This window comes from Bombina bombina, chromosome 1 (assembly GCF_027579735.1).
Source record: "Bombina bombina isolate aBomBom1 chromosome 1, aBomBom1.pri, whole genome shotgun sequence".
Lineage (NCBI taxonomy): Eukaryota > Metazoa > Chordata > Amphibia > Anura > Bombinatoridae > Bombina > Bombina bombina.
Window position 1 is genome coordinate 1,126,093,633 of NC_069499.1, and position 16,424 is coordinate 1,126,110,056.

The 16,424-nt window shown below is 41.6% G+C and overlaps 1 protein-coding gene across 1 annotated transcript in view; it reads left to right on the top strand.

Annotated features, from left to right (window-relative positions):
- RARA (retinoic acid receptor alpha) overlaps positions 1 to 16,424 on the top strand; it is a 309,687-nt gene that overhangs the window by 35,334 nt on the left and 257,929 nt on the right. The window lies entirely within an intron of this gene.

A 16,424-nucleotide genomic window follows, 5' to 3' on the forward strand; every position in this document is an offset into this window, starting at 1 on the left:
TCTTGTTGTCTGCCCAAAATTATTACAGTTTCCGGAGTATTTTTCTTGCAGGCTTTGGAGTAAAATGCCTAGTTCGTAAGTGTTACTAGTTGATGCCAAGGAATGTTTGTTTTATCTGTGTTTCATGTACTGTGCATGAACTAATATTCCATTTAAAACAAAAAAATATTATGGTTTATAACTTAAGTGTTTATATTTAAGTCAAATTCCTGTTTCATGAGTTGCTTTTCCTGTATGATGTATGACTGATTGTTGTAGAATATCAGTTTTATGAGAGTGATTACTGTCTAAAATGAATACTATTCATGCTTCATGTATGGGAATGCTTAATGCTTATGTGCTTAGTAACAAATCTGCTCCATGGGAAACTGGGTGCTGAGTAATATCCTATTTTCATTAGTAATTTTGCTATTCCTATTTAGGTTTCGTATGGCTCATTCCTTCCTGTTATAAATTTTGTTTGTATTATTTTGAGAAGGTTCACAGTATTTTAGTCTGTAGTGAATAATTTTATTTTTTATGCTAAGTATCATGGTGTATGGTCCTTTCTCTTTTAAATGGCCACTAAACCCCAAATTTTTCTTTCATGATTCAGATAGAGAATACAATTTTAAACAACATTCCATTTTACTTCTATTATCTAATTTGCTGCAATCTTTAGATATCCTTTGTTAAAGAAATAGCAATGCACATTGGTGAGCCAATTACATGAGGCATCTATGTGCAGCCACCAATCAGAAGCTACTGAGCCTATCTAGATATGCTTTTCAGGAAAGAATATCAAGAGAATGAAGCAAATTAGATAATAGAAGTAAATTAGAAAGTTGTTAAAAATTGTATTCTCTATCTGAACCATGAAAGAAAAAAATTGGGTTTAATGTCCCTTTAAGGATAACGTGTTTCTCCGTCTGACCTTTGCAATGAATGAATCCCCAATTTATAAATTGTATCGCCCATGGCAATCATTGTAACCCTTACCCTGTTGGTATACTTTACAGCGTTTATTGGGGTATATTTAGGATATATCTTAATAGTGATAAACACTGTGCAATTTGAGCCTGATGGGCACTGCTCTTTAGAATGACAAAATTAAATCTTACGCTGCTTTTGCAAGTTGCTTGTTTCACTTATAAAGAATTATGTCAAGATCTCCAGATCAATATACAAAGGATGCACAATTCCTGAAACAGAAAATCACACTTTGGTGCATGTAGGTGTTTATAGGTGTGTAAAAATTCAGTGTCCAGTCATGTAACATTTTACTTTTGTATCTGAAAAAAATCAGTAATTTTACTTTATCTCCTTTCTGCCTTTTTAAATTAGCATTTATGTATACTTAAAGGGATAGTCTACACCAACATTTTTATTCAGTAAAAAGATAGATAATCCCTTTTTCTTCTATAAAGGTAAGACAAGTCCACGGATTCATCCTTTACTTGTGGGATATTATCCTTCCCTACAGGAAGTGGCAAAGAGCACCACAGCAGAGCTGCCCATACAGCTCCTCCCTTAGCTCCACCCCCCAGTCATTCTTTTTGCCTACTCTTAAGTACTAGGAAGGGTAAAGTGAAAGAGGTGATAAAATATTAGTTTTTAATTGCTTCAATCAAGAGTTTATTATTTTAAATGGTACCGGTTTGTACTATTTACTCTCAGGCAGCAAATGGATGAAGACTGCTGCCTGGAGGATGATGATCTTAGCATTTGTAACTAAGGTCCATTTGCTGTTCCCACAGAAGCTGAGGAGTACAGGAAACTTCAGTGTGAGGAACGGTTTCATGCTATGCAGCAATGAGGTATATTCAGTCAAATTTTTTCTGGAGAGACTGTGTATTTCTGAAAGGCTGACATTATACCCAGGAGGGTAAGGGTAAGCAGTAATCCTCGAGCTAAAAGAAGGGCATTACTTAGCTTGCATATGGGGCCAATTACATATATGGTTGACACTGAATGGCAAGTGTTTGTGAACAAACGTTTTTTGGATGGGAGTGCTTTAACGTTTTTGTGGGCAATAAACGTTTTGGGCAACTTTATTAGGGCACACATGGCTTAATTTTCGGGTCTTAGGACCCACATGGCTAGTTATAACCGCTCTGGTGCGGTTCTTTAAGGCTGAGGAAACATCGAGTGAGATGGGCGGGGCCTATTTTTGCGCCTCAAATGCGCAGTTAGTTTGTCAACAAGCAGCAAGCTCTATCTCTTGAGGGCCCTGGTGTATGTTTTGGGCCAAATCGAAGCTTTTACCCCACACTTTCGATCCCTGAGGGCAGGTAGGGCCACAGCAGGCTTTTCCGGATCTGGGCCTATTTTCGATCCGGTTTGGAAATTAAGGGGTTAATTGTGAATTATTATTTTTTGGTGCAATCTTAACTACCTATAGTGGGGCTACATACAAAATTTTGAAAAATTTGATGCATGTTCAGGCTGTTTTGCAGAACGTGTATGCTTTTTTTTCTCTTAAAGGCGCAGTACCGTTTTTTTAAGATTGCTATTTTTTTCGCTAAATAAAGTGTTTTCATGCTTGTTTGAAGTCATTACTAGCCTGTTCAACATGTCTGACATTGAGGAAAGTCAATGTTTAATATGTTTAGAAGCCATTGTGGAACCTCCACTTAGTATGTGTCCCTCATGCACTGAAAGGTCAATAAATTGTAAAGGACATATTTTAGCTACTAAAAGTATGTTGCAGGATGATTCTCAGTTAGAAGAGAATCAGGGTATGCCATCTAATTCTCCCCAAGTGTCACAACCATTAACACCCGCACAAGCGACGCCAAGTACTTCTAGTGCGTCTAATTCTTTCACCCTGCAAGATATGGCCGCAGTTATGAATACTACCCTCACTGAGGTTTTATCTAAGCTGCCGGGGTTGCAGGGGAAGCGAAGCAGGTCTGGTGTGAGAACAAACGCTGAGCCCTCTGACGCTTTATTAGCCATATCCGATTTACCCTCACTATGTTCTGAAGTGAGGGATTTGCTGGCTGAGGGAGAGATTTCTGACTTAGGAAATATGTTCCCTCAGACAGATTCAGATATGACGGCTTTTAAATTTAAACTAGAACACCTCCGCTTATTGCTCAGGGAGGTTTTAGCGACTCTGGATGATTGTGACCCTATTGTAGTTCCAGAGAAATTGTGTAAAATTGGACAAATTCCTAGAGATTCCTGCCTACACTGATGTTTTTCCGGTCCCTAAGAGGATTTCGGAAATTGTTACTAAGGAATGGGATAGACCAGGTATTCCGTTCGCTCCACCCCCTACTTTTAAGAAAATGTTTCCCATATCAGACGCCGTGCGGGACTCGTGGCAGACGGTCCCTAAGGTGGAGGGAGCTATTTCTACCCTGGCTAAGCGCACAACTATACCTATTGAGGACAGTTGTGCTTTCAAAGATCCTATGGATAAAAAATTAGAGGGTCTCCTGAAGAAAATATTTGTTCATCAAGGTTTTCTTCTCCAACCTATAGCGTGCATTGTTCCTGTAACTACTACAGCGTCCTTTTGGTTCGAGGCTCTGGAAGAGGCTCTTCAGGTTGAGACTCCATTAGAGGATATTCTGGATAGAATTAGGGCTCTCAAGGTAGCTAATTCTTTCATTACAGATGCCGCTTTTCAATTGGTTAAATTAGCGGCGAAGAATTCAGGTTTTGCCATTTTAGCACGCACAGCATTATGGCTTAAGTCCTGGTCTGCTGATGTGTCATCAAAAGCTAAGCTTTTAGCTATCCCTTTCAAGGGTAAGACCCTATTCGGGCCTGAACTGAAAGAGATTATTTCAGACATCACTGGAGGGAAAGGCCATGCCCTTCCTCAGTATAAGACAAATAAGATGAGGACCAAACAAATTAATTTTCGTTCCTTTCGAAACTTCAAAGGTGGTCCCTCTACCTCTTTCCCTGCCGCAAAGCAAGAGGGGAATCTTGCTCAATCCAAGTCAGTCTGGAGACCTAACCAGACTTGGAACAAGGGTAAACAGGCCAAGAAGCCCGCTGCTGCCACCAAGACAGCATGAAGGGGTAGCCCCCGATCCGGGACCGGATCTCGTAGGGGGCAGATTTTCTCTCTTTGCTCAGGCTTGGGCAAGAGACGTTCAGGACTCCTGGGCTTTAGAAATAGTAACCCAGGGGTATCTTCTAGATTTCAAAGATTCTCCCCCAAGGGGGAGATTCCATCTTTCTCAATTGTCTGTAAACCAGATAAAAAGAGAGGCGTTCTTATGCTGTGTAGAAGACCTATATTCCATGGGAGTGATCTGCCCAGTTCCGGAAACAGAACAGGGGCAAGGGTTCTACTACAATCTGTTTGTGGTTCCCAAAAAAAGAGGGAACTTTCAGACCAATTTTGGATCTCAAGATCCTAAACAAATTCCTCAGAGTCCCATCCTTCAAGATGGAGACCATTCGGACTATTTTGCCAATGATCCCGGAGGGTCAATATATGACCACTGTGGACTTAAAGGATGCGTACTTACACATTCCTATCCACAAAGAGCATCACCAGTTCCTCAGGTTCGCCTTTCTGGACAAGCATTACCAGTTTGTGGCTCTTCCCTTCGGGTTGGCCACGGCTCCCTGAATTTTCACAAAGGTGCTAGGGTCCCTTCTGGCGGTTCTAAGGCCACGGGCATAGCGGTGGCGCCTTATCTGGACGATATCTTAATCCAGGCGTCAACTTACCAACTAGCCAAGTCTCACACGGACATCGTGTTGGCTTTTCTAAGATCTCACGGGTGGAAGGTGAACGTAAAAAAAGAGTTCACTTATCCCTCTCACAAGAGTTCCATTCCTGGGAACTCTGATAGATTCGGTGGACATGAAAATTTTTCTGACGGAGGTCAGGAAATCAAAGATTTTATCCATCTGCCGAGCTCTTCATTCCATTCCTCGGCCGTCAGTGGCTCAGTGTAATGTAGCGGCAATGGACATAGTTCCGTTTGCTTGCTTGCATCTCAGACCACTGCAACTTTGCATGCTCAAACAGTGGAATGGGGATTATGCAGATTTATCTCCTCAGATAAATCTGGACCAAGAGACCAGAGACTCTCTTCTTTGGCGGTTGTCACAGGATCATCTGTCCAAGGGAATGTGTTTCCGCAGGCCTGCGGGGGTCATAGTGAGGACGGACGCCAGCCTATTGGGCTGGGTGCAGTCTGGAATTCCCTGAAAGCACAGGGATTGTGGACTCAGGAGGAGGCTCTCCTCCCGATAAATATTCTAGAACTGAGAGCGATATTCAATGCGCTTCAGGCGTGGCCTCAGCTGGCGTCGGCCAGATTCATAAGATTCCAGTCGGACAATTTCACGACTGTAGCATATATCAATCATCAGGGGGGAACAAAGAGTTCTCTAGCGATGATAGAGGTTACCAAAATAATTCAATGGGCAGAGACTCACTCTTGCCATCTATCAGCAATCTATATTCCAGGAGTGGAGAACTGGGAAGCTGATTTTCTAAGTTGTCAGACTTTTCATCCGGGGGAGTGGGAGCTCCATCCGGAGGTGTTTGCACAATTGATTCAGCAATGGGGCACACCAGAATTGGATCTGATGGCGTCTCGTCAGAATGCCAAACTTCCTCGATACGGGTCCAGGTCAAGGGATCCTCAGGCAGTACTGATAGATGCTCTAGCAGTACCCTGGTCGTTCAACCTGGCTTATGTGTTTCCACCATTTCCTCTCCTTCCTCGTTTGATTGCCAGAATCAAACAGGAGAGAGCTTTGGTGATTTTGACAGCACCTGCGTGGCCACGCAGAACTTGGTATGCAGACCTGGTGGACATGTCATCTCTTCCACCATGGACTCTACCACTGAGACAGGACCTTCTCATTCAAGGTCCGTTTCAGCATCCAAATCTTGTTTCTCTGCGACTGACTGCTTGGAAATTGAACGCTTGATCTTATCCAAGCGGGGTATCTCTGAGTCGGTCATAGATACCTTGATTCAGGCTTGAAAGCCTGTCACCAGGAAAATTTAACAGAAGATATGGCGTAAATATCTTTATTGGTGCAAATCCAAAGGCTACTCATGGAGTAAGATCAGGATTCCTAGGATGTTGTCCTTTCTCCAAGAAGGATTGGAGAAGGGGTTATCAGCTAGTTCCTTAAAGGGACAGATATCTGCTTTATCAATTCTACTGCACAAACGTCTGGCAGATGTTGCAGACGTTCAGTCGTTCTGTCAGGCTTTAGTTAGAATCAAGCCTGTGTTTAAACCTGTTGCTCCGCCATGGAGTTTGAATTTAGTTCTTCAAGTTTTTCAATGGGTTCCGTTTGAACCTATGCATTCCATAGATATTAAGCTTCTATCTTGGAAAGTTTTGTTTTTAGTTGCTATCTCTTCGGCTCGAAGAGTTTCTGAACTATTTGCATTGCAATGCGACTCGCCTTATCTTGTTTTCCATGCTGATAAGGTGGTTTTGCGTACCAGACCTGGATTCCTTCGTAAGGTTGTTACTAATAAGAATATTAATCAGAAAATTGTTGTTCCTTCTCTGTGTCCTAATCCTTCCTCTAAGAAGGAGCGTCTATTGCACAACTTGGACGTGGTGCGTGCTTTAAAGTTTTACTTGCAAGCGACCAAAGATTTCCGTCAAACATCTTTGTTGTCTATTCTCGAAAACGTAGAGGTCAAAAAGCTACAGCTACCTCTCTTGCCTTTTGGCTGAAAAGCATCATCCGTTTGGCATACAAGACTGCTGGACAGCAGCCTCCTGAAAGAATTACAGCTCACTCTACTAGAGCGGTGGCTTCCACATGGGCTTTTATAAATGATGCTTCTGTTGAACAGATTTGTAAGGCTGCGACTTGGTCTTCGCTTCATACCTTTTCCAAATTTTACAAATTTGATACCTTTGCTTCTTTGGAGGCTATTTTTGGGAAAAAAGTTCTTCAAGCAGTGGTGCCTTCTGTTTAACCATCTGTCTTGTCCCTCCCGTTCATCCGTGTCCTGTAGCTTTGGTATTGTATCCCACAAGTAAAGGATGAATCTGTGGACTCGTCTTACCTTTATAGAAGAAAACTAAATTTATGCTTACCTGATAAATTGATTTCTTCTATGGTAAGATGAGTTCACGGCCCGCCCTCTCATTTTAAGACAGATTGTATTTTTTGATTTAAACTCCGTCACCTCTGCACCTTGTAGTTTCTCCTTTTTCTTCCTGTACCTTCGGTCGAATGACTGGGGGGTGGAGCTAAGGGAGGAGCTGTATGGGCATCTCTGCTGTGGTGCTCTTTGCCACTTCCTGTAGGGAAGGATAATATCCCACAAGTAAAGGATGAATCCGTGGTCTCGTCTTACCATAGAAGAAATCAATTCATCAGGTAAGCATAAATTTAGTTTTTTTTATTACTCATTCCCCAGTTTTGCCTGACCAACACCGTTATATTAATTCACTTTTCTCTTGTTAAGTGTGTTCAGTCCACGGGTCATCCATTACTTATGGGATATATTCTCCTTCCCAACAGGAAGTTGCAAGAGGATCACCCAAGCAGAGCTGCTATATAGCTCCACCCCTCACATGTCATACCCAGTCATTCTCTTGCAAGTCTCAACAAAGGAGGTTGTGAGAGGAGATAGGAGTAACATTCTTCAATCAAAAGTTTATTATTTTAAAATAGCACCGGAGTGTGCTGTTTGTTCTCTCAGGCAGTATTTAGAAGAAGAATCTGCCTGCGTTTTTTCAATGATCTTAGCAGACGTAACTAAGATCCACTGGCTGTTCTCGCACATTCTGAGGAGTGGGGTAACTTCAGAGAAGGGAATAGCATGCGGGGTCTCCCGCAAATGAGGTATGTGCAGTAAAATATTTTCTAGGAATGGAATTGACTATGAAAACACTGCTGTTACCCATATGACGTAAGTACAGCCTTTAATGCAGTAGTAGCGACTGGTATCAGGCTGATAAATGTATGCGCAGTTGAGTTATTTTCTAGGGACTAGAATTTAACTTTAAATACTGTTAGTACTGAAATAAATGTATGAGCCTTAACTGCAGTAGAAGCGACTGGTAGCAGGCTTAGTGATAACTTTGCATGACACTGGAAAGTTGTTTTTTTAAAACGTTTACTGGCATGTTATTCGTTTTGTGAGGTACTTTGGTGATAAATCTTTTTGGGCATGATTTTTTTCCACATGGCTAACGTATATTTCTGCATAGACACCGTTATATCAGGTCTCCCACTGTTGTGATATGAGTGGGAGGGACCTTTTTTTTTTTTTTTAGCGCCTTGTTGCGCAGTTAAAATTCTAGCACAGTCTTCCTGCTTCTTCCTCTTTGATCCAGGACGTCTCCAGAGAGCTCAGTGGTCTTCAAAATTCATTTTTGAGGGAGGTAATCGGTCACAGCAGACCTGTGACAGTGTGTTTGACTGTGAGAAAAGCGTTAAATCTTAAATTGATTATCCGTTTTGGGTATTGAGGGGTTAATCATCCTTTTGCTAATGGGTGCAATCCTCTGCTAATTTCATACATTTACTGTTTAAAATTGGTTGCTATAACCGTATTAGTTCATTGTTATTTCAACTGTTTTTTTGTGTTTTTAAAAGCGCTGCAGCGTTTTTTATATTGCTTGTAAACTTATTGAAAGAAATTTCCAAGCTTGATAGCTTCATTGCTAGTCTGTTTAAACATGTCTGACACAGATGAATCTGCTTGCTCATTATGTTTAAAGGCCAATGTGGAGCCCAATAGAAATATGTGTACCAATTGTATTGATGTTACTTTAAATAAAAGTCTGTCTTTACCGGTAAAGAAATTATCACCAGACAACGAGGGGGAAGTTATGCCGCCTAACTCTCCTCACGTGTCAGTACCTTCGCCTCCCGCTCAGGAGGTGAGTGAGATTGTGGTTCCAAGCACATCAAGGCACTTACAAATCACTTTACAAGATATGGCTAATGTTATGAAAGAAGTATTATCTAATTTGCCTGAGTTAAGAGGCAAGCGCGATAGCTCTGGGTTAAGGACAGAGCGCGCTGATGATATGAGGGCCATGTCTGACACTGCGTCACAATTTGCAGAACATGAGGACGGAGAGCTTCATTCTGTGGGTGACGGATCTGATCCAGGGAGACCGGATTCAGAAATATCAAATTTTAAATTTAAGCTTGAGAACCTCCGTGTATTACTAGGGGAGGTATTAGCGGCTCTGAATGATTGCGACACGGTTGCAATCCCAGAGAAATTATGTAGGCTGGATAAATACTATGCGGTACCGGTGTGTACTGACGTTTTTCCTATACCTAAAAGGCTTACAGAGATTATTAACAAGGAGTGGGATAAACCCGGTGTGCCTTTTTCCCCTCCTCCGATATTTAGAAAAATGTTCCCAATAGACGCCACCACACGAGACTTATGGCAGACGGTCCCTAAGGTGGAGGGAGCAGTTTCTACTTTAGCCAAGCGTACTACTATTCGGGTGGAGGATAGTTGTGCTTTCTCAGATCCAATGGATAAAAAATTAGAAGGTTACCTTAAGAAAATGTTTGTTCAACAAGGTTTTATATTACAGCCCCTTGCATGCATTGCGCCCGTCACTGCTGCAGCGGCTTTCTGGTTTGAGTCTCTGGAAGAGGCTATTCGCACAGCACCATTGGATGAGACTTTGAACAAGCTTAAAGCCCTTAAGCTAGCTAATGCATTTGTTTCGGATGCCGTTGTGCATTTAACCAAACTAATGGCTAAGAACTCCGGATTCGCCATTCAGGCGCGCAGAGTGCTATGGCTTAAATCCTGGTCAGCAGATGTAACTTCTAAATCTAAATTGCTTAATATTCCTTTCAAAGGGCAAACCTTATTCGGGCCCGCCTTGAAGGAGATTATTGCTGACATTACTGGAGGTAAGGGTCACACCCTTCCTCAGGACAGGGCCAAATCAAAGGCCAAACAGTCTAGTTTTCGCGCCTTTCGTAATTTCAAGGCAGGAGCAGCATCAACTTCCTCCGCTCCAAAACAGGAAGGAACTGCTGCTCGTTACAGACAGGGTTGGAAAAGCAACCAGTCCTGGAACAAGGGCAAGCAGGCCAGAAAGCCTACTTCTGCCCCTAAGACAGCATGAAGAGAGGGCCTCCTATCTGGAAACGGATCTAGTGGGGGGCAGACTTTCTCTCTTCGCCCAGGCTTGGGCAAGAGATGTCCAGGATCCCTGGGCGTTGGAGATTATATCTCAGGGATACCTTCTGGACTTCAAAGCTTCTCCTCCACAAGGGAGATTTCATCTTTCAAGGTTATCAGCAAACCAAATAAAGAAAGAGGCTTTTCTTCACTGTGTACAAGACCTCCTAGTAATGGGGGTGATCCACACAGTTCCACGGACGGAACAAGGGCAAGGATTTTACTCAAATCTGTTTGTGGTTCCCAAGAAAGAGGGAACCTTCAGACCAATCTTGGACCTAAAAATCTTAAACAAATTCCTAAGAGTTCCATCATTCAAAATGGAGACTATTCGAACCATCCTACCCATGATCCAAGAGGGTCAGTATATGACCACAGTGGACTTAAAGGATGCCTACCTTCACATACCGATTCACAGAGATAATTATCGGTACCTAAGGTTTGCCTTTCTAGACAGGCATTACCAGTTTGTAGCTCTTCCCTTCGGGTTAGCTACGGCCCCGAGAATTTTTACAAAGGTTCTGGGCTCGCTTCTGGCGGTACTAAGACCGCGAGGCATAGCGGTGGCTCCGTACTTAGACGACATTCTGATACAAGCGTCAAGTTTTCAAAATGCAAAGTCTCATACAGAGATAGTTCTAGCATTTCTGAGGTCGCATGGGTGGAAAGTGAACATGGAAAAGAGTTCTCTGTTACCACTCACAAGGGTTCCCTTTCTAGGGACTCTTATAGATTCTGTAGAGATGAAGATTTACCTGACGGAGTCCAGGTTATCAAAAATCCTAAATGCTTGCCGTGTCCTTCATTCCATTCCAAGCCCATCAGTAGCTCAGTGCATGGAAGTAATCGGCTTAATGGTCGCGGCAATGGACATAGTGCCATTTGCGCGCCTGCATCTCAGACCGCTGCAATTATGCATGCTGAGTCAGTGGAATGGGGATTACTCAGATCTGTCCCCTTTACTAAATCTGGACCAGGAGACCAGAGATTCTCTTCTCTGGTGGTTGTCTCGGATTCATCTGTCCAAGGGAATGACTTTTCGCAGACCAGATTGGACGATTGTAACAACAGATGCCAGCCTTCTAGGCTGGGGCGCAGTCTGGAATTCCCTGAAGGCTCAGGGATCATGGACTCAGGAGGAGAAACTCCTTCCAATAAACATTCTGGAATTAAGAGCGATATTCAATGCTCTTCTAGCTTGGCCTCAGTTAGCAACACTGAGGTTCATCAGATTTCAGTCGGACAACATCACGACTGTGGCTTACATCAATCATCAAGGGGGAACCAGGAGTTCCCTAGCGATGTTAGAAGTCTCAAATATAATTTGCTGGGCAGAGTCTCACTCTTGCCATCTGTCAGCGATCTACATCCCAGGCATGGAGAACTGGGAGGCGGACTTTCTAAGCCGCCAGACCTTTCACCCGGGGGAGTGGGAACTTCACCCGGAGGTATTTGCTCAACTGATTCTTCATTGGGGCGAACCGGAACTGGATCTCATGGCTTCTCGCCAGAACGCCAAGATTCCTTGTTACGGATCCAGGTCCAGGGACCCGGGAGCGGTGCTGGTAGATGCACTAGCAGCCCCTTGGGTTTTCAACATGGCTTATGTGTTCCCACCGTTTCCGTTGCTGCCTCGTCTGATTGCCAGGATCAAACAGGAGAGAGCATTGGTGATTCTGATAGCGCCTGCGTGGCCACGCAGGACCTGGTATGCAGACCTAGTGGACATGTCGTCCTGTCCACCATGGTCTCTGCCTCTGAGGGAGGACCTTCTACTTCAGGGTCCTTTCAACCATCCAAGCCTAATTTCTCTGAGGCTGACTGCATGGAGATTGAACGCTTGATTCTATCAAAGCGTGGTTTCTCAAAGTCGGTTATTGATACATTGATACAGGCTCAGAAACCGGTTACCAGAAAAATTTACGATTAAAATATGGCGGAAATATTTACATTGGTGTGAATCCAAGAGTTACTCATGGAGTAAGGTTAGGATTCCTAGGATATTGTCTTTTCTACAAGAGGGTTTAGAAAAGGGTTTATCCGCTAGTTCGTTAAAGGGACAGATTTCTGCTCTGTCTATTCTTTTTCACAAACGTCTGGCAGAGAACCCAGACGTCCAGGCTTTTTGTCAGGCTTTGGCTAGGATTAAGCCTGTGTTTAAAACTGTTGCTCCCCCGTGGAGCTTAAACTTGGTTCTTAAAGTTCTTCAGGGTGTTCCGTTTGAACCCCTTCATTCCATTGATATTAAACTTTTATCTTGGAAAGTTCTGTTTTTGATGGCTATTTCCTCGGCTCGGAGAGTCTCTGAGTTATCTGCCTTACATTGTGACTCTCCTTATCTGATTTTTCATTCAGACAAGGTAGTTTTGCGTACTAAACCTGGGTTTTTACCTAAGGTTGTTTCTAATAGGAATATCAATCAGGAGATTGTTGTTCCATCATTATGTCCTAACCCTTCTTCAAAGAAGGAACGTCTTTTGCATAATCTGGACGTAGTCCGTGCCCTGAAGTTCTACTTACAGGCAACTAAGGATTTTCGGCAAACTTCTTCTCTGTTTGTCGTTTATTCTGGACAGAGGAGAGGTCAAAAGGCTTCGGCCACCTCTCTCTCTTTTTGGCTTCGTAGCATAATACGTTTAGCCTATGAGACTGCTGGACAGCAGCCCCCTGAAAGAATTACAGCTCATTCCACTAGAGCTGTGGCTTCCACCTGGGCCTTTAAGAATGAGGCCTCTGTTGAACAGATTTGCAAGGCTGCAACTTGGTCTTCACTTCATACCTTTTCAAAATTTTACAAATTTGACACTTTTGCTTCTTCGGAGGCTGTTTTTGGGAGAAAGGTTCTACAGGCAGTGGTTCCTTCTGTTTAAAGTTCCTGCCTTGTCCCTCCCATCATCCGTGTACTTTAGCTTTGGTATTGCTATCCCATAAGTAATGGATGACCCGTGGACTGAACACACTTAACAAGAGAAAACATAATTTATGCTTACCTGATAAATTTATTTCTCTTGTAGTGTGTTCAGTCCACGGCCCGCCCTGTCTTTTTTTGAGGCAGTTCTAAATTTTAATTAAAACTCCAGTCACCACTGCACCCTATAGTTTCTCCTTTCTCGTCTTGTTTCGGTCGAATGACTGGATATGACATGTGAGGGGTGGAGCTATATAGCAGCTCTGCTTGGGTGATCCTCTTGCAACTTCCTGTTGGGAAGGAGAATATATCCCATAAGTAATGGATGACCCGTGGACTGAACACACTACAAGAGAAATAAATTTATCAGGTAAGCATAAATTATGTTTTTACCTCTGTTATTACCTTGTAACTAAGCCACTGCAGACTACCCTCTTATTTCAGTTCTTTTGACAGACTTGCATTTTAGACAATCAGTGCTGACTCCTAGGTAACTCCACGGGTGTGAGCGCATTTTTATCTAAATGGCACACGTGAACTAACGCCCTCTAGTTGGGAAAACTGTCAAAATGCATTAAGATAAGAGGCGGCCTTCAAGGGCTAAGACAGCATAAGAGCCTACCTAGGGTTAGCTTTCAACTAAGAATACCAAGAGAACGAAGCAAAATTGATGATAAAAGTAAATTGAAAAGTTGTTTAAAATTACATACCGTATCTGAATCATGAAAGTTTATTTTTGACTAGACTGTCCCTTTTAAGAAATGAATTGCTGCACTGCAAAAGAACTGCATTCAAAAATATGATAATTTAAAACTAGGGTGGATTTGATTTATATTAAATTTGATTTTAAATCACTAGCCATTAAGACTTGATCTAAATCATGGTTTTATACTTAAAGGGACATTCCAGCCGAAATTGGAATCCACATGGATGCATTTCAGTTTTGAATAGAAGAATTTTTGTAATATACATGTATTGACAAAATATATGTTTCTATTCAAAGATGTAATTCATCTATGTGCATTTAAATTTTGACCAGAATGTCCCTTTAAATAATTAATTTTTAGAATAATATATTATTTTCCAATTATATCAGAAAATGACTGTTTTTTTATGTGTACCATTCTTATATACATATAGATAGAACTGTCTCTAGTTTAATAGTTTATTCATTTAATATTTGATCAACTTTTCTGCTGTCCTTTTTATTGGAAGGAGAAAAATAATCATTACCTTTTAAAGGGATACTAAACCTAAATTATTCAGATTGCGCAATTTTAAGCAACTTTCTAATTTACTCCTATTATCATTTTTTCTTTGTTTTCTTGCAATCTTTATTTGAAAAAGTAGGATGTAAACTTAGGAACCGGACCATTTTTAGTTCAGCACCTGGGTAGCTTGCTAATAGGTGGCTAAATGCGGAAAAAATCCATTTTAAATCAAAAATAAAAACTGATTTTTTTTTTTATTTAATTTTTTTAAATGTCCTTTATTTTTATCCACCCTGTTTAAGACAGTAGTCTGTTTTATTTTGTAGTTGAGACAAACTAGTAAGTGTGGTGTAAACCGTTATACTTCAGCTTCTGTCCAAATGCAGGTTGAAAAAGAATAAACAAAATCAATAGCCAATCAGCATCAGCAGTGCTGAGGTCATGCTTTTGCCTTTGCTGTGATCTCATGAGTTTTCACTGAAATCTCATATTTCATAAACTTCCTTAAACTTGCAAGTCCTGGGACAAGCATCCTGACTGGCTTCTTAAAGTCTGTTTTCCATGGGGTATGAATACTTAGGAAATTTGAGGTAAAATATCTTCCTTTTTTACATAGAGATGTTCAGGTGATATTTTCTAGTCAGCTTTTTACAGCTATGCTGCTTCACTTTCATGTGCTTCAACATTTTGTGTATCATATCCCTTTAATGTACCTTTCTTCTACTAGATACGGTGAATCCACGGATTCATCCTTACTTGTGGGATATTATCCTCCTGCTAACAGGAAGTGGCAAAGAGCTGTCTATATAGCTCCTCCCTTGACTCCACCCCCCAGTCATTCTCTTTGCCTACACTAAGTAATAGGAAGAAGTAAAGAGAAAGAGGTGATAAAATGTTAGTTTTAATTTCTTCAAGCAAGAAATTTTTATTTTAAATGGTACCGGTGTGTGCTATTTTTTCTCAGGCAGCAGATGGATGAAGATTCTGCCTGGAGACTGATGATCTTAGCAGTTGTCACTAAGATCCAGAGTAGTTCCCACAGAATGGCTGAGGAGTACTTGAGAAGCTTCAGTGTGAGGAATGTTTTTCATGCTATAAGCATTGAGGTATGTTCAGTCATTTTTTTCTGGAGAGACTGTGATATTTCAGAACTGGCTGACATAGTTCCCTTAGGGGAAGGGATAAGCAGTAATCCTACATGTAAAGAAGGGGGTATTACTTGAACCTGTTTATTATGGAACAATTGATTGACACTGTTATAATGTTTTGTGGGCAAAATGTTTTCATGTTTTTGAGGATATTTAACGTTTTTATGTACAAACGTTTTTTGTGATGATGGCACTTTAAGGGTTCACATGGCTTTAGTTTATAGATGTGGTTTATGAAAACCCACATGGCTTGTTTGCTAGACCGCTTTGCAACGGTTTCCATTAGGCATGAGAGACATCGATATTGATGTGCGGGGCTTATTTTCGCGCCTCAGATGCGCAGTTGAATTGATTCTGAAGTCAGCAAGCTCCAGCTCCAGTGGGCCTAGGCTGCAGATTTAGACAAAAAAACGAAGGATAGTATGTTTTACAGACCCCTGAGGGCAGGTAGGCGCCACAGCAGAGCTGTGGCGAGGTGCAGGGGATTGATTTATTACTTTAATAAACGTTTTTTTGAGTAACGTTTTTTTCTATAAAGGGTTAACTTTTCCTTACTTGTGGTGCAATCTTAGTTGACAAGATTAAACACATATATGCAAAAATTGTGATGTTTATTACATTTTAAGACAGTTTTGGAAAACTTGTATGCTTTTTTACTCTTAAAGGGACAGTCTACACCCATATTAACATTTGCCTATACGTTAGATAAAGTTCTGATTGTTCTAACTCACCCCCTCTACCGTAACCAGTCTGCTTCACAAACTGAGTTATTCCTAATCCAAACTCTGATCATAATCGTTATAAATGGCCGACCAGCTCCGCCTATTAACTACATCATAGATTCTCTCCCTTGAAAAGCTCCAATCAAAATTAGATCACTGATGAAAAAACAGGATCGCGCTTTGTTTTCGCGCATGCGCACCTTCTGAAGAACAGAAAAAAAAAAAACGGAACCAAAATCTATTTGAAATTTGCACACGGATCCATTTATTTACTGTACAGTCAATGCGTAGTGTAAGTATATAGAAAAGCGTCCCTTTCTCTTA